The sequence below is a fragment of the Podarcis erhardii genome (genome assembly GCF_964252035.2).
Source record: "Podarcis erhardii genome assembly, chromosome: 10".
Lineage (NCBI taxonomy): Eukaryota > Metazoa > Chordata > Lepidosauria > Squamata > Lacertidae > Podarcis > Podarcis erhardii.
This window is the reverse complement of record NC_138500.1, coordinates 62537212-62562263: the sequence shown is the minus strand read 5'-3', so window position 1 is coordinate 62562263 and position 25052 is coordinate 62537212. Positions and strand designations below refer to the sequence as shown.

The window sequence follows — 25052 nt, the reverse complement described above, 5'->3', positions numbered from 1 at the left end:
CCTGGCTTCCCCCAGTTTTGGTTCCCCTCTAAAAACAGTGAGGCTATCATAAAGCTAAGGTAGCCTCCTCTACCTCACTTATTATTATTATTATTATTATTATTATTATTATTATTATTACTACTACACATTTATTCAAAAGTTACAATACAGCTTTGCCCAAAGCTGTATTTGTCCAATTGACTCCTCAATCCCTCATCACTGTCATGTTCGTTCACCAAATACCCTCAATAGGAACCCAACAGCCAATCTGATCTACTAGACATTTTCAATTAACATACAGTGGTACCTCGGGTTACAGACGCTTCAGGTTACAGACGCTTCAGGTTACAGACTCCGCTAACCCAGAAATAGTACCTCAGGTTAAGAACTTTGCTTCAGGATGAGAACAGAAATCGTGCGGCGGCAGCTGGAGGCCCCATTAGCTAAAGTGGTGCCTCAGGTTAAGAACAGTTTCAGGTTAAGAACGGACCTCCGGAACGAATTAAGTTCTTAACCTGAGGTACCACTGTATCATCTCCACAGACACCTCTGCGATGATGGTGGCATGAAAATATCCCGTTCTTCTTCGATAAAAGAGAAAAAAGAGAGAGAAAATGAGAAACCTCATACCTGTAAGTTGATCGCTGAAAGGGAAGCTGCCAATGCTAAGGGAAAATGGTGTGAGTTTGTCTCTGCAATTATTTGGGAAGATATAGTAGTCCTGGGGTCAGTTATTTCACCTTGATCACCTAGTATACTCCGTGATCACCCTACTTGCATGCTGTGGTGGTCGTTCTCCGAAGGGAGGGCAATAATCACCCCATCGTTCTTTGCAACTGGGAGAAGAGACATCATGTGTCTTTCCAGGATCTTGCAAACTTTCTTACACTTCCAAGGTTGGCATTAGTAGCTGTGGGCTACTAAAAAAGCAAATTACTTTACTGAGCTACCTATTTGATTGATTGACTGATTGATTGATTCTATTTCTATGCTGTTTTTTATTCAAATAATCCCAAAGTGGCTTACAAACAAAAGATAAAAATAACATAATGGAACATCACAAATACAGCACAAATCGTAAAGCATACATAACAAATCATCAGTAAAACAATCACAAATCACAAATAAAACAATTACCATCTATGTAACAAGATTAACAAAAGGACAAAAAAATAAGCTAAACATCACAGTTAGACCAAAAATCATATTATAGGATTCACAAAGTATGACAGCATTCGCATCTATAAAACAATATTAACAACATTAACAAAATAGCAACAAAACAAACAAACAAGACCGTGTTGAATTTGCCTATCTTGTTGCATTCTTTGAGAAGAAAATTTGCCAATTCTGTACACCTAGAAAATAACAGGATTTAATTTTTGTGGTCCCATTAGGCCCTTGAATCAATAACTGATGCTATGGGGGAATCACGTATTAGAGGGCAATTGCTTTATGACCCAATTGCCATCCGTAGCAAAGCTTCGTGCAATATGTAATATATTTGAAAATGTTGTGTGTATTCCGCAAGCAGAGGTGCACATTTCTGGCTGCTGCTCTGAATGCATACCCTCCCCAAGTCTAAGTATGAAGAAACAACCAAACTCCCACAGATCAACATTCCAACCCCCTTGGAATGCACTGGAATGCTGCTGGCTCGTGGATGGAATGCTTGCCATTATTGTGAGTAGACCGGATGCCCAAAGTTGAAATAATTTTGTTGAAGAACTGACCCACTTTGAGATTCCTTCAGTTGTCTGTGTAGCCTGGGCTGCAAGTGTACCAAATTACAGCTTTTTGAGGTAGACATTTGGGGGTTGACATTATATCCTCTCCGGCTTTCAGGAGAAACTAAAAATATATCACCTGTTTCGTGATTAGGGTGAGGTCAGCTTCCACCAAGCTAAGAAGGCCACCACTTGAAAATAATACCAAGGGGAACACAAGCTGGAAAGGTACTGGTTGATGTCCACCAGAAGATCTCAGAAAGAGTTGTAATTCAATGGTAGAGTATCTGCTTGGCATGCAGAAAGCATCAGACTCAATCCCTGGTACAGATGGGCGGGGTAAAGGTAAAGGGTAAAGGGACTCCTGACCATTAGGTCCAGTCGTGGCTGACTCTGGGGTCGTCTCGCTTTATTGGCCGAGGGAGCCGGCGTACAGCTTCTAGGTCATGTGGCCAGCATGACTAAGCCACTTCTGGTGAACCAGAGCAGTGCACGGAAATGCCATTTACCTTCCCACTGGAGTGGTACCTATTTATCTACTTGCACTGGTGAGCTTTCGAACTGCTAGGTTGGCAGGAGCAGGGACCGAGCAATGGGAGCTCACCCTGTCGCGGGGATTTGGACCGCTGACCTTCTGATCGGCAAGTCCTAGGCTCTGTGGTTTAACCCACAGCGCCACCCACATCCCTTGATGGGTGGGGTAGAAATAAACAAACAAACAAACAAATAAATAAATAAATAAATAAATAAATAAATTACCCCCCCCCCCCGCAAACGTATCAGGAAGAATTCTCAATAAACAGGTTGCCAGGAACCTCAATCTCAAACCCAAATCTCCAGCCTCCTAAAACAGCTCTGTAGGGCCAAAAAAGAGACTGTTCCAAACACAAATCTGAGCGAGGGGGGGGGGGAGAGAGAGATATCAGGTTTAGAATACCTGCAAATATCTGAGGAATTCCCAAACCTTCAGTGGAACAAAAGATGAAAACTATCCGCCCCGTAGGGCTGACTTGAATTAAGCTTTGGTGATCACCACCATGCTTTCATCAACACCCTTAGTAACACCCCAATGTGAAGATTTAGAATTTCACTCTTCTCTTCAGCTTACAGATGAAACCTGGCAGCTCTGAGGGTGTAATTAGAAGAGCAAGGTTGAATGCCAAGAGTATGAAAGCCAAGAGTCAGCATCTAGGAGAGAGGAGCTGGCAGAAAAAGCTCACTTGTGCCAGGAGAATATGCTGTATTTAGAGGAGAGCGGAGCTACTCTGCCAAAAGCTGGTGGCACTTCCATCGTTCTATGTTGGGATTGTTTATGACATAGTAAATACTCTGTGTGGGATGTCATGTGGCAAATGAGCCATAAGCCCTGAGAAACTGCACAGTTTGCAAACTTGAAAGCTTTCTTTGTAACGTGCCAGAACCTTGAACCAGGGACTTTTTTGCACAATGAGGGCAGAAGGAATGTACACACTGATGTCTTTCTGCTTTGCAGCAGGATCAGGTGACCTGAGGAACCAATAAAATACCAGCTGCTCTTAAATAACTTTATATAACTAATGCCTCTGGCACCAACTCTATAGGGCCAAAGTGTCTCCAGCCCTCCCTATACCTGTGGGAAGGGGTCCGATTAAAGTGCAGAAACCAAAATGCTTGTTTACAAAGCTATTGCACTACCAACCTCCAACTCCTCAAAAGATTCTGTCAATGGTGTCTCCAAATTTTTTTACACATCACTTGGGAAGATAGGCAAACTAATGCCAGTGTAGTGGAAGAAGCAAAGATTACCAGTGTCGAAGCAATGATTATCAACATCAACTTTATTGGACTGGTCATGTTATGCAGATGCTTGATTATCAGCTTCCAAAGCAACTACATTCTGAACTTAAAAATGGAAAGCGTAATGGTGGTGGTCAACAAAAGAGGTTTAAAGACCACCTCAAGGCAAAACTAAAATAAAAATAAAATAATGTAGTATAAACACTGACATCTGAGAAACACTGGCCTTCGAGTGCTCCAATTGGAGAACAGCCTTCACCATAGGTGTCATGGACTTTGAAGACATTCAAACTCAAGACGAAAGGGAGAAACATGCTAAGAGGAAGGCACGCTTGGCAAACCTTCACCGTGATCAGCTCCTGCCCAGAAATCTATGTCCCCACTGTGGAAGGACGTGTGGATCCAGAATTGGCCTCCACAATCATTTATGGACTCATTGTTAAGACTGTGTTCATGGAAGACAATCTTACTCAGCTACGAGTGATCGCCGAAGAAGGAGGAGGAGGAGGAGGGAGCAGAGGGAGCCATCATGGAGCTGAGTGCAGCAAGGTTTCAGTTGTCAGTTCTTCCTGAACGTGAGTGAGGAGGAGCTGCCAGTCATTAAAGTTGCTCTGTGCTAGGGTCCATGCTTGGCCTCTTCCTGATGATGCAACATTGCATGCATGTTGTGGACATGATGTCACATGTGTGCGCTGGGCCCCCTCAGATCTTAGGCACAAGTCAATGCCTCTGCTCCTGCCTGTTTTTTTGCCTGTGAGGCTGAGCAAGGCTCTAGCTCCATACAGGGTGAGGATCTACAGGTACGTACGGCTGAAAAAGCCCTGGCTCTGGTTGAGGCCAGCCTAACCTCCCTGTGGCCCAGGATCTCCAATATGTTTTTATTTGAGGACCATAAGGTCCTCCGTGGGACATACCAGGAGAGGCGGTCCTGTAGGTATGAGGGTCCTAGGACATAGATTCAGGCAGGCTAAAGAAAATATTATACCACACAATATGTAAGGTATTTGCACAAAGAGTGGTGATGACCTCTAATTATGAAGGCTATAAAAAAGGATGGTCATCCAATCTCTGCTTAAAAACCTCCAAGGAAGGAGAGTCCACAACCTCCCAAGGGAGACCATTCCACTGCTGAACAACTCTTCCTGTCAGAAAGTTCTTCCTGGTGTTTAGTTGGAATCTCCTTCTTGTAACCTGAAGCCATTGGTTTGAGTCCTACCCTGCAAAGCAGGAGAAAACAGGCTTGCTCCCTCTTCCATGTGACAGCCCTTGAGATATTTGAAGATGGCGATCATATCTCTTCTTTTCCAGGCTAAACATACCCAGCTCCTCCAACCTTTCCTCATAAGGCTTGGTTCCCACACCCTTGATCATCTTGGTTGCCCTCTTCTGTACAACATTCCAGATTGTCAACATCAACATATATGATGGATGTTTGGTGTAGGGCAGATGGTCATGGCTCAGCTGAAGTGGACTCATGAGCCAATTGGGAAGGCCACTTGGCAAGTCTAATTAGGCCCATAGGCCAGAGTATTTCTGCCCCAGTCCACACTGATTAACAGTAGCTCTCCAGGGTTTCAGAAGGGGGTCTTTCCCAGCCCTACGTGGAGAACTGACCCTAGGATCTTCTGCATCCAATGCAAACTATGGACCTCTTCTCCTTGATGTTCTACTTGTAGGCCTTCCAGAAGGAAGCTAGTTGGCCACTGTGAGAAATGGACTGTGGAACTAAATGAACCATTGGCCCGATCCACTTGGCTTCCTCATGTTCTTCTGACTGTTCTTCAGAAGATGCACAGACACACAGAATGTCATCAGAATGCATGGATGATGTCGTAAGAAGCTTCCACTCGTAATAAAAACCTAACAAGCTCGTAAACACCGATAGAACATGCAGAACCTCCCCTCCTCTCTTTTTTAATACAAGGAATTTTATAGCCACAGTAAAGATTTAATGGTTAAGTTTTTCCACACACACACATATGGATAAAAACATATCACGGTGAGAATAAATTAAGTGATTCATATAAGAGCATTTCAATCTTTGACATATTTTTCTCAAAGTGAGAAGACGCCAGAACACATTACTCACCTGTTCATGTAATTATGAAGCTTGAAATATATAGCTGGTGTCAAAGGATGGATTAAATTCTACTTATAGACTAATCATGTTTCTCCTGTATGTCTTCAAAAGGTTTCATTTCGAGAATTATTATTTTCATGCTGTTATGTAATTGCAATTTGAAGCAAAAGTTGATTGGTTTTACAGAAGTATATTTTATATAAATCCCATACTTAAATTCTTCTAAACCTACTCAGGTTCAAGGTGGGAGGGAAATGCCTGCTCTTGCGAAAGATCACACTTTCATTCCACTTCAAGGAGGTCCTCTAAACTCAATTAGCCTCGCTTAAGACCTTGGTTAATTCAGATGTATGCGCTGTTTAGAACATACAAAGTTGCCTTTTCCCCAGTCGTACCATTTGTTCATTCTAGCTCAGTTTATTTTGACTATCAGGGCTCCGACATGGTCTGAGGTTCAGGCCTTTCCCAACAGTCAGTCCTTGATTCTTTTCAGCTGAAGATGGCAGGTGTTGAGAGCATGGCAAAGAATACGCTCAGCCACTGAGTGATGTTCTGTCCCCAATGTTGATGGAATGTAGCTGGAATTGCACAATGCATGTTACCGGTGATGGCCATTTTGTGTGGGGGTTCCGTTCCTGCAATAAGTGAGCCCTGCCCCGTTATGCCTTGTTACACCCCTCCATTACTGTTCTGCCTCCATTATTCCCTCTTCCAGGTCCAAAAGGACCCACACATCGGCAATCACACAATGGTTGCCGCCTGTAGTTTGGATGAATAGCTAGAAGGTCTTGTTTTGTGTATTCTACATGTGCCAAGACACAGGTAGAATCCTTAAACTCATGCAGCAACCCCTGTTGGATGTGCCTCACACAGAGAATGTTTCTTTTTAACTGGTATGTATGTGCATACATAAGGGACACGGGTGGCGCTATGTGTTAAACCACAGAGCCTAGGTCAGCGGTTCGAATCCCCGTGACGGGGTGAGCTCCCATTGCTCGGTCCCTGCTCCTGCCAACCTAGCAGTTTGAAAGCACGTCAAAGTGCAAGTAGATAAATAGGGACCGCTCTGACGGGAAGGTAAACGGCGTTTCTGTGTTCTGCTCTGGTTCCCCAGGAGCGGCTTAGTCATTCTGGCCACATGACCCGGAAGCTGTCTGTGGACAAACGCCAGCTCCCTCGGCTATATAGTGAGATGAGCGTGCAACCCCAGAGTCGGTCACGACTGGACCTAATGGTCAGGGGTCCCTTTACCTTTACCTTTAAAGCATCCGAAGTGGGCCACAGGACATATGCTTTTTCAAATGTTCACTCTCCAGGTGGATTTAAGGCTGTTGCTAAGCACTTCTGCCAAGATATTTGGCCGTCAGCTTTGATGAAAAATGGGACAAGGTGAGATGTCAACAAACTGGGATACATATAACCTCTTTTGTTCAAAGGGCCTGGAGAACATCATGAACCTTACATTCGGTAAGTGTGTGGCGCCTTAAAGACTAAGACATTTATTGTAACATAAGCTTTGTAGGTCAGATGCACAAAATATTATCTTCAGTTGCCGGATGCTGTATAGAGATTGAAGTGGGACATTTTTTTCAGGGGGGAATTTGCCGGAGCTCAGTTCTGTCACCTCTCAGGTGGGTTCCAGAACTTCTCAGGTGAGTTTGGGCAGCTCTCAGTGTGTTCCATTGCGATTCCAAGAGTATTCATGGTGAGTTCTGGCACCTCTTTTTCTAGAAAAATAGCACTGGGTGGAAGATTGGATCAGGAGAAATGATATGACCAGGAATCCGAGCAGGGCAAGTCATAGGTGTGGCCCATTAATATGTAGAGTCAACAACAAACAACGTCCTGTGAAAAGGATAAAATTTATTCATCACACGAGCTGTTATGTGTTATTAAGACAATTCTGCCATTTGCATCCTATTCACATTGAGCAAGCTGAATAGTGTCTCTGCAAGCCTATAGGTCGAAATCCTATGCAAACTTCCCTGGAACAGAGTAAGCCCCATTGAATGCAGTGGGATTTAACACTGAGTACACATGTCTGGGGTTGTCTGTCAAGATGGTAAAACTCAGAAAGTAGCAAAGGAATGTTCTGTAGTAAGTGGATAGAGAAGAAGAATACAGTGGTACCTCGGGTTACATACACTTCAGGTTACATTCACTTCAGTTTACAGACTCCGCTAACCCAGAAATAGTGCTTCAGGTTAAGAACTTTGCTTCAGGATGAGAACAGAAATCGTGCTCCGGCGGCGCAGCAGCAGCAGGAGGCCCCATTAGCTAAAGTGGTGCTTCAGGTTAAGAACAGTTTCAGGTTTAGTACGGACCTCCGGAACGAATTTTTTTTTTTTCTAAATATTTTTATTAAGTTTATAATTCCGGAACGAATTAAGTACTTAACCTGAGGCACCACTGTATTCAACAAAAAGCTGCTGAGCTAGAATTCATATTTTGAATTTGACACCTTTAGACTTGGGCTAAATGGAAGCTGTGATTGGTTCAGTTGTCCCTCATGTGATGCTCATCGTTCATCTTGTTTAGCTAATTCATTATCACTTGGAAGCGGGTCATAGCAACTCTGACGAGGTCTTCTGCCCATTTGCAATGTACCGTGTTTGTATTTGACTCGGCAAAGTAATGTGAATTCAAGACACACCTATATCTTGCATTTCAAGCACATAAAGCTTGCATTGATGGGTGGCGTGGTTCATTCATGCACACAGCCTGCCAACTGAAGACAACTCTTTATCCATCTGTCTTTAAGATGTTGGGTTCTTGGGCTACATTCACACCATACATTCAATGCACCCTGATGCCACTTCAAACTGTCATGGCTTCTTTACCCAAAGAATTCTGGGAGATGTCATTTCTTAAGGGTGCTGAGACTTGCTCAGAGGCTCATATTCCTCTCAGAGAGCTGTGGTTTAACAATCAAGGAACTGGGAACTGTAATTCTGTAACACAAATAGGGGTCTCCAGTGTTTTTTTCTGAGGGGGACAATGACACAGGGGTACACATACCCCTAACCATTTTGTGAATCTAAGTTTCGCCTCCTTTAGGGACAGTATTTCAATATCAATTTCAATTGAATTTCAATATTTCAATTTCAATATGAGTAGGAAAATGAGAGTACCCCTAAACCTTTTTGTGTAGAGAAAAAGCACTGGGGGGCGGGGGTCCTCCTAACAACTTCCTGCACCCTTAACAAATTGCATTTGCAAAAATCTTGTGCGAGGGGAAAGCCAAAACTGTTTTAAGAGGGATCATAGTGCTTTAAATGTATGTTGTGAATGTGGCTTCACAGTGCAATCCAATTCATATCAACTCAGAAGCTGATCCTGTTGAACTCAGTGGGACTTACTCCCAGGTAAGTATAGCAGCAAAAAAGAAAAACGTGTGTCTGCGTTTCTGGATTCTATTCAGCAGATGCCCATTCTCCAATATTCCTGCATCAAAGCCATGACCCCACAGCTCTTGCTTGCAAGATATGTCTTGTTTCATTCCATCTTTTCAAGCAGGGTGCTTTTCCGCACATCCTCTGAAGCTTGCAGAAACGGTTGTCAGGCCAGTGCATGATGTGGGATTAACTCCATGCCTGCAATTTAGCACCCTCCATTCTGCATGGTCCTGTCTGCAATTCCTGGAGACCTGATCGATTGCAAGCTGCCTTTCTGAAGCCAGAATGCAGGAAGCTTCTGTGAAGGCATGCCCGAAGCGCAAGACAACAGCTCCCTAATCTTTCGGCTTAGCAGGAATCGCCGAGGGTTAACCTTCCTATTGTTTGAAGCTGCTCCTGTTAGCTTGACTTGGCAGCCGAAGGTCAGATGCAAACACCAGCGGAATCTGGAACTCTGACTGCTCACAGAGCTGTAATGCTCATTCATGCTGATAGCATGGACCAAGCTGGCAAGGCACATGTCTCAACCCAAGTAGTCAATGCTAGCAGTGCGCAAAAGGACAGATTCACCAACTCAGCTGCTCTGCTGCCAGAGGGTTTCTCTTCTGGTCTGTTGATTTCACTGCTGCACCCTTTCCCCTGTCTCTACACTATCTATATTGGGCAAACTTTTTAAAAAACAGACATCCACTGTAGAGTACCAAATATTATCTTTTCAATACAGTTGGCGTACGTGTGTGTCTGAGACACAGAGTCAAGGGCTGGGCCCCTTTCAAGGGGCAACATAGCTGTCAACTTTTCCCTTTTCTTGCGAGGAATCCTATTTGGAATAAGGGAATTTCCCTTTAAAAAAGGGAAACGTTGGCAGCTATGCGGGGCAACTTGATGCAAACCAATCATTTAACAAAGTCAGTGGCTACAGAGAGGCTTGATTTCTTCCCCTCATGGAGCTGGCTCTTCATATTAAAAAAAAAAGGAAAAGGTTTTTCAGTTAAGCTTAGTTGCTTATACAAAAGCACTCATCAAATTGCTTGCTACAGGAAGCTTCAATTTTGAGCAAGCGAACTCCATTTCTGCAATCCTGCACACTTCTATCAAACTCATCTCCTCCGACCTCCGGTTCCTAATGTGCCTCAAGCGTGTAAAGCCAGGTCATTAGCAGGAAGGAGAAAGGGAAAGCTTTTCAAATGCGCTCATCTTGCGATACAAAACGTAGCTCGTTTAAAAATTCACTTTTTGGTCATTTTCTTGCAGCTTCTCGGAGGAATATATTGCATCTCTAGGGATAAAACGCTAGTCGTTCTATGAAAATAAGATTTTTATCCCTAAGTGATATCTGAGCCAAAAGATTGCACACGGTCTGAGTGGAAGCATAGGTAATTGCAGTGATTATATAGATAATCCAATCTATTAATGTTTAGGACAGTTCAGCTAGGCCCTATTATTTGATAACATGAGTGATAGGGCTGTGAATATAACAAAAGCCCTGTGGGGTCACAGGCTTGCAAGAGACATTGGAAGAGCCATACTTGACCGATGGTTCAACTAGACCAGCATACAGCTTCCTACAGCATCTAACCCAGGGGTGACCAACTTGGTGTCTTTCAGATGCTGCTAGACTACAACTCCTATCATGCCGTATCATGGCATACCACTGTATACCAACTGTATACCATTTGTCAGTTGGCAACCTTAACTGTGAGCAAATGGAGGCATTTCTCAGCCACGTGTAAGTCGAATCAGTATTGTTCTCGTACATGTTTGCAAGGTCACTCAAGGATAATAATAATAACAAAAAAGCTGCTTACTATGCAGCTTGTGAAATTGGCATTTCTAAACCCACGTGGAACAAATGGAATCTCGTATTTAGCAGGTGTGATTGACAAACAGGAGACGAATGATGTTCTTAACCTGATTTGCTCCCTTCTGAAAGGGGTTCTTCAGGCAGCTAAAACGTTGTCTCCTCACATTTGATAACTGCCCGTCAAGGTCTATTTCTGTTCTCTCAGGTATGAATGATGACAAAAATAGCTTCCTCATCCAGTCGCAATGTTCCAGAATCCATTTAGCACTGACACTGAATGTTTGAGGTTCCACGATGTAAATTTTAAAGGTGTGTGTGTGGAGAGAGGATAGATTCTTTCTCACCCTTCATTCGAAAGCTTCACAGATCAGTTGAGCATTAGAGGCGACGGACAACCTCAGATCCTTTCAACCTCAGACTGGCGATTACAATATGTATTTTGGAGTTAAGACAGGTTGAATGGGAACATACACAAACACTTTGCACATTCATGTGAGGGAAATCCAAAACAGCAGTTTTCATACTTTCTACCCCCAAGGCCCACTGGAGAAGGCTGCAAGTTACTGAGGCCCACCAGTCAGAGATCAGTGTTGGAGACAAGCCTATGCTATGGGAGGTGGAGTTTGGCAAGATCAGCTGTCAATGTCTGTCATCATTTCCTACCAAGATTGATTCCATCTTTGGAAATGGTTGTGTCTCGCCAGAGTGGTGCATGCTCTGGTTATCTCTCACTTGGACTACTGCAATGCGCTCTACGTGGGGCTACCTTTGAAGGTGACCCAGAAACTACAACTAATCCAGAATGCGGCAGCTACACTGGTGACTGGGAGCGGCCGCTGAGACCATATAACACCGGTCTTGAAAAATCTACATTGGCTCCCAGTACGTTTCCGAGCACAATTCAAAGTGTTGGTGCTGACCTTTAAAGCCTTAAATGGCCTTGGTCCAGTATATCTGAAGGAGTGTCTCCACCCCCATCGTTCTGCCCGGACACTGAGGTCCAGTGCCGAAGGCCTTCTGGCGGTTCCCTCATTGCGAGAAGCCAAGTTACAGGGAACCAGGCAGAGGGCCTTCTCGGTAGTGGCACCCACCCTGTGGAATGCCCTCCCATCATATGTCAAAGAGAAAAACAAATACCAGACTTTTAAAAGACATCTGAAGGCAGCCCTGTTTAGGGAAGCTTTTAATGTTTAATAGACTACTGTATTTTAATATTCTGTTGGAAGCCGCCCAGAGTGGCTGAGGAAACCCAGCCAGATGGGTGGGGTATAAATATATTATTATTATTATTATTATTATTATTATTATTATTATTATTATTATTAATTAGTTTGTGACACTGTCTTTCTTGTGGCCAAGAGTTACACAGCTCAGCTTTCCTATGTTGCAGACCCTCTGAGTGTCCCTATTTTCCAGGGACAGTCCCGGAATTACAGAAGCCATCCCAGTTTCTGAATTTGATCCCGGAATTGTGTGGACAGGCGGAGTCCCCAGATCCTGAGTGGTCCCCCCCCCGTCATGTGGAATAACGACTCTAGACAATGTGCTATGGGATTAACTTGGCCACAACTTTATTGAATTTCAAATGTGGGTAGACCTTGGCTCAGGCATTGGGCGTTCTCCCTCCCCAGTCCCCAGCCGAGGACCTAGGGAGCATCAGGGTTATCCAGTGTGTGTGGGGGGATGGGCTGGCTCTGGAGAACATATGTTCAAGCAGAGATAGCCGCCCCCGTTACGCCGCTGTCGCAGGGGAGAGCAATGACGACCTTTCGGCGTACGGTCAAAGCCTCCCTTCAGAAACCCCTTTAACGGGGAACCCTGGTATCGCCGCCGCAAAGAGGAAGATGGACTAAAGGATTCCGCCCAAGGCCTGATACCGCCAAAGTTGTGACGTTTTGCTACGGGAAAGGCGAAACCTGCCAATGCAGGGAAATTCCTTTCCGGCCCTTTAACAGCGACCTTATCGTAGCAGCGCCCGCATACCTGTGGAGACAGGTTAACCTGCAAAACCTATGAAGAAAAGTTAACCTGCAAAAGAAGACATTAACTGAGGGTGGGTAGGGTGGGAGAAGCTCTGGAGCCAAGTGAGGATTACCAGGTAAGATCCTCCCTCTATTGTGTGGGCAGGTAATCCCTCCCCCTACCTGGCCTGGTTTCCCTGGCAACGCTTCCCCCAGGTGGGATTGGACAACTCACTGAGGTAGGCGGGGACCTCCAGGTATCCCACCTGAGGGAAGGCAAAGCCTATACTGATGGGGCCACTCCAGATCCAGGGCTGCACGCGTCCACGCAAAGGGCGCCCCCCGTTTTAAGCGGGGAGCGGTCATTCCCGCTTTTGGATTTCCCTATTTTCACCAGAGGGGAGGGGATAGGCTATCCCTCTTTTATTGTAGAAATGATGGAGGGGATAGTAATAGGATGTCCCTCTTCTCACTCGAGAAATGTTAGAGGATATGCTACAACTGGCACAGATATTGGCCCTGGAGGTATTGTGACATTTTAGGCAGAATTTTCTGATCCAGAGGCCTGGTGGCTTTTACAGGTGCCCCAGACTCTGAACATTATCTATTCTGAGTAAAACTTAGCAGAATACTAACAATAAAAGGTAAGGCCCAAAGCTCAGATTTCTCTGATGGAAAGAGTCTTTCTTTAATGGAAGGGATCTCTCTATGACTGGATGACTTATTTTATCAGAGGCATGGTTCCATACATGGAGATGCTCTGAGCATCTCAGGCTGCATTCCGATGCAGTAATCTCCATTTGATTTACGCCCCTGACCTCAATGAGTTGCTTTGCACTCATTTAACAAAGCAATCCAAATACATGTTTATTCCATATTAAGTCCCATTGTTTTCAAGGATTAGGCCTGGTGCCTTACACTATCCCTCATAGAGTTTTGTTCTCTGTTTTACAACCTCAAAGAAATTTGTGAGACTCTTATATGGGCAGCAAGCAAGAAGATACTCTGTTGTTACATCACATAGAGTACAGTGGTACCTCGGGTTACAGACGCTTCAGGTTACAGACGCTTCAGGTTACAGACTCCGCTAACCCAGAAATAGTACCTCGGGTTAAAACTTTGCTTCAGGATGAGAACAGAAATTGTCCTCCGGCGGCGCGGCAGCAGCAGGAGGCCCCATTAGCTAAAGTGGTACCTCAGGTTAAGAACAGTTTCAGGTTAAGAACGGACCTCCGTAACGAATTAAGTTCTTAACCTGAGGTACCACTGTATTTCCCTGTCGACATAATTGTTCTTTCCCAAAGCATATTTTCTAGACTTTGTCCAAACTGCCTGTTAAAATTCCCGCAACTTTCCTACAGAGCTGAGTCTGCCTGACTCCCAGGGTAGGCTCCCCCCGCCTCCTGAAAATTCAACCGAAACTTTCTCTTTTTTAAAATTTTGCAATACTCATGCCCTCCCCGGTGGAGCCACCCTCTAATTGTATGTAGTAGACATGCCTCTACACACCTTTTTTAATTATCAGGTAAGGAAACCATGCAAAGGGTTGATCGCTAGCCAACTCCTCTGATAGGCTTTGTGGCTCTTCTCCTGCACCCTCCAGTTTAGTAGTCATATCATGAAAACACAAAGGGGAATTAGATGACAGAAGGGAGCTTTTATTTTTGGTGGCTAAGAGCACAAGCCTCAAACTGGAAAATCCCCAGTTCAAATCTCATCTCAGGTGCAAACTCTGCAGTTGGCCTCAGGCCAAACCACTTGTTCCCATTGGCAACCTGAGGAGAATAATAGTTTCCTAACAGGGCTGTTGCGTCAGGATCTGAGCATTACAGGGCAGTATGCACAGCTGGCCTATGTAGGTGAATCAGTGAACTGCAGCTGGCAGCCTCAATATGAGGGAAGAATCTTCCAGCACTGGACCAGGGCCGTCCAAAGACATTTTGGCATGTGAGATGAACAACAAAATGGCGCCCTCTCAAACCAGGGAAGAAGGGGTGAATGATGATCTACATGAGGAGCAAGGGGAAAACAAAGATCTACATTGGGAATAAGGTGTTGTTGATGGTGAAGTATGCAAACTTTTGAAAACCAAATAAACCAGGGCTGCCATACGTACGGAATTTCCCAGACATAGCCAGGATTCGCTCGTTGAAAATGGCGTCTGGGCAGAATTTTTGAAAGTCAGTTAAAATGCCTGGGAGAACTTGGGCGTATGGCAGACATATTGGAAATGTTGATGGGGGGGGGGGAGAATTTCCTTAAAAATATCTAAAAAAACTAAACTGAAACTAAAAATTAAACTAAACTAGCTAAAAAACAGCAACCCAACACTCAACAACTTTGCCCAAAACAACTTTTGTGTCTGGATTTTCACTTTTTGAAATATGGCAACCCTAAATAAACATTTCTTTTTTTAAAAAAAAAAATCAAGGCTTCACTTATTTTTTAAAAAAATCCAAGATATAAACATCAGGAAAGAAAAGGCTTAATTCACCAATAGCTGCTGAAATTTGAAATGTTATTAGTAATCCCATCCTCAACATGATTCAGATCGCTATTTGAAATGCCATGCAGCTCCTCAACATTAGGATCCTGAAATGAAATGGGTTTCACAACCAGCTACATATCTTAAAGCTTCGCTTCTTCTCTCCCCCCCCCCCAGCTCAACCCACAAGTGAGCGAGAAGATTCTGCCATTCACCAGTCACTCCTCACTTTGAAGGATGGCATTCTGAAACGGAGACAGCACGTTTTTGTCCGATCTGACTGTGTGTTGTGTCAGGCCGTGGGATGTGATCAGATAGAGAAGAATGCCTGCATTGTCCGGCAAGACAAATGCGACTTCTTGGATGTTATTACTAGCCCCTGAAATTAATGACAATTATTGATTTTGTTCCTTCTGTACTTATTTGCAACAGTTAGAAGTGGATGAAAAATACTGTACAAAATAGGTTTGCTCCCAAAAGTTAGACCAGTTTCCCGCCCTATATATATAAAAGAAATCAGTCTAGACTGTCTGCGGCCCTCATTATCTATATAGGAAGGAACAAGGGTAGAAATCTGTCAGAATTTGCTGCCGCCTCCTTGACTCTGGAAAAAACTGACAGCTCAGAAACTCCCTTTCATTGACACACATGCACAAATCTGCTTTTGGACCCAAGAGCACTGGGCAATTGGGGAGAGAAGGTCCCTTCCCACAGAATCAAGGACAACAGCAGTAAAATGTGTGCGGACTCCCTGTGTCCTTTGATCCCAGCCTTGCCCTCGAGGGGCAGGGACTGAAGGGCACACAGCCGCAATGCCGCCACGGAGTAAAGTGAGCAGACTTCTCATGCCACCCTCCTCAAGCTCCTTTGCAAGGCTGGGATCTGATCAGATCCCAGCTTCACAAAGTGGGGCAGGGCATCACCCTGGCATCCATCTCTGGTTCAAGCCTTGTACATAGCAGGGAGACCGCAACACTTCAAGACCACCTCTTTCCATATGAACCTACCCAGACCCTGAGATCATCTCCTGAGGCCCTACTTCGTGTGCCTCCTCCATGAGAGGTCCGGAGGGTGGCAACATGAGAACGGGCCTTCTCTGCAGTGGCTCTGCGTTTGTGGAATGCTCTCCCCAGGGAAGTTCGCCTGGTGCTTTCATTATATGCCTATAGGCACCAGGCAAAAACATTCCTTTTTATACAGGCCTTTGGTTGATCCGATTTACATCCTGTAGGAGCCAGCGTGGTGTAGTGGTTAAGGGAGGTGGACTCGTAATCTGGTGAACTGGGTTTGCTTCCCTGCTCCTCCACATGCAGCTGCTGGGTGACCTTGGGCTAGTCACACTTCTCTGAAGTCTACAGAGCTATAATTCCCAGCACACTTAACAAATTACAGTTCCCAGGATTCTTTTTGGGGGGGAAGGGTGTGTGTGTTTTCAATGTATGGCATATATGCAGCCTAAAAAAATAAAATAGCAATAGGTAAAGGTAAAGGTAAAGGTACCCCTGCCCGTACGGGCCAGTCTTGACAGACTCTGGGGTTGTGCGCCCATCTCACTCAAGAGGCCAGGGGCCAGCGCTGTCCGGAGACACTTCCGGGTCACGTGGCCAGCGTGACATCGCTGCTCTGGCGAGCCAGAGCCGCACACGGAAACGGCGTTTACCTTCCCGCTGGTAAGCGGTCCCTATTTATCTACTTGCACCCGGAGGTGCTTTCGAACTGCTAGGTTGGCAGGCGCTGGGACCGAGCAGTGGGAGCGCACCCCGCCGCAGGGATTCGAACCGCCGACCTTTCGATCGGCAAGTCCTAGGCGCTGAGGCTTTAACCCACAGCGCCACCTGCGTCGCTAAAAAAATAATAAAAAATAGCAATAGAGCCCACTGCAAATGCCTGCTCTGAGCCTCCAGTTTTTTTCTACCCCCATCATTCAACCAAGATACCGAGGTCCAGCTCTGAGGGCCTTCTGGTGGTTCCTTCACTGCAAGAAGTGAGTTTGCAGGGAACCAGGCAGAGGGCCTTCTTGGTAGTGGCACCTGCCCTGTGGAATGCCCTCCCACCCCACCAGATGTCAAGGAAATAAACAACTATCTGACTTTTAGAAGACATCTGAAGGCAGTGCTGTTTAGGGAAGTTTTTAACGTTCGAAGTTTTATCGTGCTTTTAATATTCTGTTGGGAGGCACCCAGAATGGCTGGGGAAACCCAGCCAGATCCAGATGGACGGGGTATAAATAAATTATTATTATTATTATTATTATTATTATTATTATTATTATTATTATTAAAAACTCAGGCCAGGCAATCTGAGACGGCGACTGGCCCAAGGTCACCCAGCGAGCTTCGTGGCTGATTGGGGATTCAAACCCTGGTCTCCCAGGTCCTAGTCCAACCCTTTAACCATTACGCCACACCAGCAATATCATGCTAGGGCAGCATTCCCCAACCTGTGGCCCTCCAGAGGGAGTGGCCCTCCCATTGTCTACATGGTCAATGGGATGATGGGAGCTGGCAATATCTGGAGGGCACCTGGTTTGGAAGGCTGCCCTGTGGTATTGTGGGAAATTAAGAGTGGTGAGATACAGCTGCAGATGATCAGTTATTTTATTGCATTTTTACGCTGCCTTTTCTTCAAAGAGCCTTGCCCGGTTTTCTTCTTCCTCATCCAACCCCTACAACGACCCTACGAGGTAGGTTCCGCTGAGAGGCCAGTGAGTACGGATCTGAATCCTGGTTTTCTACAGGGTCTGGCTCACAAACCACGGCACCAAACTGGCTGTCCCCATATTCCCCAGCTGTTCTCCAGAAGCCGGAAGAAGAGCTTGACTCAGAGACTCCTTGCCCAAGGCTGCCCCTCTAGAGATGCAATGTTTGGGTGGGTGTTCAATATGTCGCAATGAACGTCCTGAAGCCTCCGGCCACTCCTGTTGAGTTCTGAGATAACGCCGAGGATATTATTTGCAGCTGGTACAGTGCCAAAATGGATCTCTGGGACCGGTCTAAAAATTGTCAGCAGGAAGAAGATTAATTTCATTTATGCTCTTTGTCATGTCTCGCTGACATCCTGGCTCATCCCCACCCCCCTGAGTGCGCGACCAGAGTGCTATCTCCAGTGAACTGCCGCTGTCACTTTCAATTCACTTGCTGCTCAATTATGTGTTATCTCGGGCATCTATCTATGCATCTTCTCCATATGACATCCTAGCCAGCCCCCCTCCTCTCCAAGTCTAGCTGCGATTGTCACGGTTAGGATGTTGAGGAAGGGCAACATTGAAATCAAAACAAAAAGTACGCAGAAAGTTCCATGAACGAATAAAATTTCCACCTCAGAGTGTCGTTTATAAACAGAGCTGCTTTAAAAGCTGCCATGTGGTATGGTCTTCAAAAGTTGCCAAAATATGTGTTAAACCACAGAGCCTAGGACTAGCCGATCAGAAGGTCGGTGGTTCGAATCCCAGCAACGGGGTGAGCTCCCATTGCTCGGTCCCTGCTCCTGCCAACCTACCAGTTCGAAAGCACCTCAAAGTGCAAGTAGATAAATAGGTACCACTCTGGTGGGAAGGTAAACGGCATTTCCGTGCGCTGCTCTGGTTTCACCAGAAGTGGCTTAGTCATGCTGGCCACATGACCTGGAAGCTGTACGCCAGCTCCCTCGGCCAATAAAGCGAGATGAGCACCGCAACCCCAGAGTCGGTCACGACTGGACCTAATGGTCAGGGGTCCCTTTACCTTTACCTTTACCTACCTCGGGTTAAGTACTTAAGTACTTAATTCGTTCTGGAAGTCCGTTCTTAACCTGAAACTGTTTTTAACCTGAAGCACCACTTTAGCTAATGGGGCCTCCTGCTGTTGCCGCGCTGCTGCTGCAAGATTTCTGTTCTCATCCTTAAGCAAAGTTTTTAACCTGAGGTACTATTTCTGGGTTAGCGGAGTCTGTAACTTGAAGCGTATGTAACCTGAAGCAAATGTAACCTGAGGTACCACTGTAACAATAAAGCTAGTTTAGCGCTCCAGGTCAGACTGTGTGGCAAGCACAGTTCTGTGCGCAACGCGGGTGGCGCTGTGGTCTAAACCACTGAGCCTCTTGGGCTTGCTGATTGGAAGGTTGGCAGTTCAAATCTGCACAACAGGGTGAGGTCCTGTTGCTCTGTCCCAGCTACTGCCAACTTAGCAGTTTGAAAGCATGCCAGTACAAGTAGATAAACAGGTACTGCTGTGGCAGGAAGGTAAGCAGTGTTTCCATGCACTCTGGTTTCCGTCACTGTGTCCTGTGGTGCCAGAAGTGGTTTAGTCATGCTGGCCCCATGACCTGGAAAGCTGTCTGTGGACAAATGCCAGCTCCCTTGGCCTGAAAGCGAGATGAGCGCCGCAACCCTATAGTCACCTTTGACTGGACTTAACCGTTCAGGGGTCCTTTACCTTTACCTTGTCTTCCAGCAGGAGCGACAGTCAGGGGGATACCACTGTGATAGAACTGCCAACCGGGGGCTCAGAATGCTTTCCCTCCATCTTGCAACCAGTCCACTTAACATCTCAAGCATCTACGCTTCCACTATGTTCTTTGACATACAACGAAGGACCAGTTCTATAAGGATCTAGAGCAGGGTGTCAGGAGAGTCCCAGAATCAGAATTCACGCCCAGCCTCAGCAGTCAAGTTTCTTGCTGGGAAGTGGGGCCAGTCCCATTTATATATAGGGGGTGGAGCCGACAGTAGCCAGGCAGTTGGCTCTGGAGATTCACCCTCCCTCCCCTCCCTTTTTTTAATGTTTTCTTATTTGCAGGTTAACTTTTTCTTCCTGTTTAGCGGGTGCTGCTGCTCTGGTCTTTGATTGGTTGCTGTTGAAGGACCGGGAAGAAATTTTCCTGCATTGGCAGGTTTTGTCTTCTCCGTAGCAATTCGTCACAACTTTGGCGGTTATGGCCTTGGGTGGAATCCTTTAGTCTTTTCTTTCCTATAATGGGGGGGGGGTGGCCGTGAAGTGGTGATTCACCCCCCTGTGGCAGCGATTCCAGGGTCCCCTCTTAAAAGGGGTTATATAATGAGTGTCACTGGCCATACACTGAAAGGTCGTCAGTGAACTACCCTGCGTGTGGGGATATGGGCTGGGCTGCCTGTTACACTTATGTCTCACAGAGCACCCCCATATCCCATTTACCCTGATGTGCCCCAGTTCCCCTGGCTGGGGGGGGGGGAGGGTGCTGGGAGGCCTAAGCCAAGGTCTTCCTACATTCAGAAGTTTAATAAAGTTGTGGCCTAATTTTAAATTCCATAACATTGTCAGAGTCTTTATTCCTTTCTTATGATCCCTGGGGGCTAGGGCTGTCGCGCCTGGTCACGTAAAGGGGGCAGATCAAAGGTTTAAGAGTTAAGTATGAGGTGTGGAGTATCTTGCTAGGGACTGAAACTTGTAAAAAATAAATAAAAAACCATCAGTTAATCTCAGCCCATCCCTGATTCTAGTTCATCGGCTCCTTCTCCACCGTACATACTGAACATCAAAGAATACCCTCAAAGTATTGCTGAAAGGTAAATGGAATAAAGATTGAAAACGATAATATTTTTGAAGGGGAAAAAAAAGTGGCACAGAGCATGAACACAGCGCTGCAGATTACACATTCGAGACAGGAGCTGTAAATTAATAATACTACAATGCTTGCTCATTTAACAGATAAGCCTTAGACTGGCAGTTTAATTTGTATGCACAGTGACGACAACGGCCATTGAGATCAAGGAGGGGTCTCCGCTGGGTAGGACTGTGTCAGGGAGATCCTTAGGAGAAGAACTCATATTTCAGGACCTTTTAAATGCACTATTCAATTTTACTTTGACAACCTTTGTTGGTGCCATTCCTGTTGCTAACCACAGAAACCAATCCCCTTTTTTCTCTCTCTTCATCTTGCCGTCGATGGACCATCTTTGTCCTGCAGCCTTCAAGCCAGCTTACTTCCCTGGAACTGCTCATAAAACGTCTATTCATTTGTTCACCATTTCTTACTTGCCGTCAACAACATCGTTGTTTCGCAAAGGTGGCTTACACCAAAGCAGGGTTTGTTATCTCTATCTCATCCACGGATGAGATACGAGGTTGTCAGGCCTCATGCTGGCTTATACCTTCCTAAGCTTGTCACCAAACCTATCCATTCTTAACGAAATCAGCCCTGAGTGCTCACTGAAAGGACAGATCGTGAAGCTGAGGCTCCAATACTTTGGCCACCTCATGAGAAGAGAAGACTCTCTGGAAAAGACCCTGATGTTGGGAAAGATGGAGGGCACAAGGAGAAGGGGACGACAGAGGACAAGATGGTTGGACAGTGTTCTCGAAGCTATGAACACGAGTTTGACCAAGCTGCGGGAGGCAGTGGAAGACAGGAGTGCCTGGTGTGCTCTGGTCCATGGGATCATGAAGAGTCGGACACGACTAAACGACTAAACAACAACAACAACAAAGCTTGTCATCCCCTATCCTATGATAAAAGAAATTATTTCCCATAATGAACTGAGAGGCGGTTCTGACATTCCACAATACCTAAGATGTGCCAATGCATAAAAACTTGGGACCCAAGTTAAAGTAAGGGACCCCTGGACGATTAAATTCAGTCAATGGGGTTTCAGTGCTCATCTCGCTTTCAGACCGAGGGAGCCAGCGTTTGTCCACAGACAGCTTTCTGGGTCATGTGGCCAGCATGACTAAGCCGCTTCTGGCAGAACAGGACACCATGACGGAAACCAGAGCACATGGAAACGCCGTTTACCTTCCTGCCACAGCAGTACCTATTTATCTACTTGCACTGACGTGCTTTCGAACTGCTAGGTTGGCAGGAGCTGGGACAGAGCAATGGAAGCTCACCCCGTCACGTGGATTTGAACCGCCAACCTTCTGATCGGCAAGCCCAAGATGTTCAGAGGTTTCGACCACAGTGCCACAGCGTCCATGGGACCGAAGTAGGGATAGACAACATAGGAATTAGACTAGCCTGCTGCATCAGACCAGTGGTCCATAGAGTCCATCATCTTGTTCTTGTAGTGGCCAAAGCTGGACATTACTACAAAAGTGCCCTGGCCACCTGAGATCCCCAACAACTGATATTCAGAGGCCCAATCAAGAAGTGGAGAGTTCGACCGAATATTATGAGGCAGTTCTACATATCTGCTGTCTCTACAGGAGTGTATCCCCCCACTTTTTTTGCCAATTCTTTTTACTGATTTTCCATAATTTTTAACAAATTGTCACCAAATTAATACAAATCCAATACAAATGTAAAAGCTGACTTCCTGAACACCCCAGATGTCCCCTCTATTTTCCTCCCTCCTTTGTGGTCCCAATAAAATAACTTTTCCAACCATCATTTCAAAATACATTCATCCCTTCTCCCTACACATCACCTGTTCAATTACCAATTTCTGCTATGGCTTTTATACATTGTTATAGCCTGTTCTCAAAATAGTTGAGTAGAGTAAATCCTTTGCTATCTATCTATAATAGTCGTTCATCGATTTTCAAACATTTCCTTCTGGTACCTCTTGAGTAACGCTTTGCCTGAGAAAAGATCTTGCTTCCTCCCAGACAACATACACACATTCCTCCTTAACATGGCCTTGATTTTACATGGGTAGGCAAACTAAGGCCTGGGGGCTGGATCCGGCCCAATCACCTTCTAAATCCAGGAATCAGTGTGTTTTTACATGAGTAGAATGTGTGCTTTTATTTAAAATGCATCTCTGGGTTATTTGTGGGGCATAGGAATTCGTTCATTTCCCCCCCAAAAAATATAGTCCGGCCACCCACAAGGTCTGAGGGACAGTGGACCGGCCCCCTGCTGAAAAAGTTTGCTGGCCTTGAACATAGCTGTCTGGCCCCAGCCTCATTGATGTGGCGTGAAGAGGGTGAAAATGAAGCCCCTAGAATTTTTTTTCCGGTATAAATATATAATATACATTCCTCCCCTCTAACACTGCCAGTCTCCCAGTATCACCCACCCTTCACATTTCGCCAAATTTAACCTTTAGTTTTACATATAACCAGTTCATTAATAAATAAACACAATCCAAATCTCTTCTAGCGTATCCTAAAGGGGACTCCCGTGCCTTTAAAAATGTGGCGGCGGAGAATTCAATTGCTCTTTTAATTGGTGAAGTGTTTTATTGCACATTTTAATCACGCTCAGCATTTATATTTTAATATTTTAATGGGATTGTTTTATTGTGCAATTATGGTATGTTTTCAATTATTCAGTATTTTAACAACATTCTCTGTGTTGGATGCAGCTTGGAAGCCATCTGGGCATTATGTGGTTGTTGTTGTTGTTGTTATTATTATTATTATTATTATTATTATTATTATTGAGACCTCCCCCTAAATAAAAACACATTTGACTCAAATGTTAGTTTTGGTTTTTGGCAGAATTTAGGTCACAACTTTACTGATTACAGAAAGTGAGTATTTGCATAGGCTCTGGTTCGACTAGCTCCCTGCACCCTTGCAGGCAGCGCTGACCCAGGGCACCAACATAGGTCAGTCAAGGGTGAACACCTGAGGTAGGCGAAAAGCTGGGAACAGACTATGTTCACCCCCAGATGCCCCCCTGGACTCAGGCATGGGCACAACCCCTCTCAGGGGTTGACCAAACCAGTTGAGTCCATGGATTCCTTTAACAGAATACCCTTCACATAGGGGTGGCGAGAGCATTCTCCCATCCCTATCACATAAACCAGTGCCTATCCACAAAATTACAAGTTGTGACGATTTGCTACGCAGCAGGCGAAACCCAAATGGCAACAGCCAATCAGCCAAGTGGGGAAATTTCCTGCCGTGCCCCTGTCCCAACGACACACGACGGCATAGCAAGGTCAATCGCAAAATGCCCTAAAAGTAGGAAGAGGTGGGCAGGTGTTCCGATGCATGCGCCAAAAGAGGAAGCTCTGGGTCATGTGCATGGGTATATATAGGTCCCTCAATCCATTTAGACTGCACCCCATTGGCCAGATTAAACCCAGCAACAAGGGACCTACCAATCGGGTGTTGTGGCTATCCAGTAGACCCACCCACAACACAAGGGATCAGTCTCCAGGTCTCACCGCAACACGTGATCTCTTTTAGGGAGGACACGATTAACCATCTTACTGAACATCTACCCAACAAGCAAGTTAGTGCTATTTCAATACACCCCCCCCCATGAACGAACACAGTATGTATTCCTGAAGTCCTTCTTGACACCATGTTGCACTATGGGCATTTAATTTGTCTGCCTTTTGGGAAACTGATGTCCATATGTAGCAGAGCAAGTACAGCAGAACTGTAGTTAGAAATACCAGTGGATTCTTGAAAATGATAGCATCAAGAGATTAACACTGCTACTGAGCATCGTACTAGGAACTGAAATTATTTCTAGGAAGCAGTCACATGTTAAGTGAAGAGCCGAGTGCACTTAGTTAAAATGCTTACATCCTTTTTGTGTCCAAATGTATTAGGGGAAATGCAAAACATGTCCTAAATAGATATGTCTTAGCTAGCCTTCTTTCTCCAGATCATTTTTATTAATTTTCCAAATTCTTACAGCAAACCAAATTTAATTAAATTTATTACAATTTCTTAAAATCAGGTTTCCTGCTTCGGTTCCAAACATAGCTTGGTAGCTCAGAGGCAGAGGCTTTGCCCAGATTCAATTCCTGGCATTTCCAGCTAGGGCTGCAGAATAACGCTCAACAAACAGGTCAACTAAAGAAGGCTTCAGGCTTTATTCTCTCTCTTGCTTAGTTTTAAGGCTAGTTGATTTGCATTGTGTTATACAATGGTGTCTGGATGGAATTTTAAACGACGTACTTATTTATTGACACTATGATTGTTTGT

At 45.3% G+C, this 25052-nt stretch overlaps 2 long non-coding RNA genes across 2 annotated transcripts in view; one reads left to right on the top strand and one right to left on the bottom strand.

Annotated features, from left to right (window-relative positions):
- LOC309350911 overlaps window positions 1-25052 on the top strand; it is a 533003-nt gene that overhangs the window by 6443 nt on the left and 501508 nt on the right. The gene's annotated exons all lie outside the window — the stretch shown is intronic.
- LOC309351042 lies at window positions 8963-11078 on the bottom strand. Its single transcript, XR_014160676.1, has 2 exons — window positions 10872-11078; window positions 8963-9628 (listed from the first exon to the last, which is right to left on the bottom strand). It is a non-coding gene; the product is annotated as an uncharacterized lncRNA (long non-coding RNA).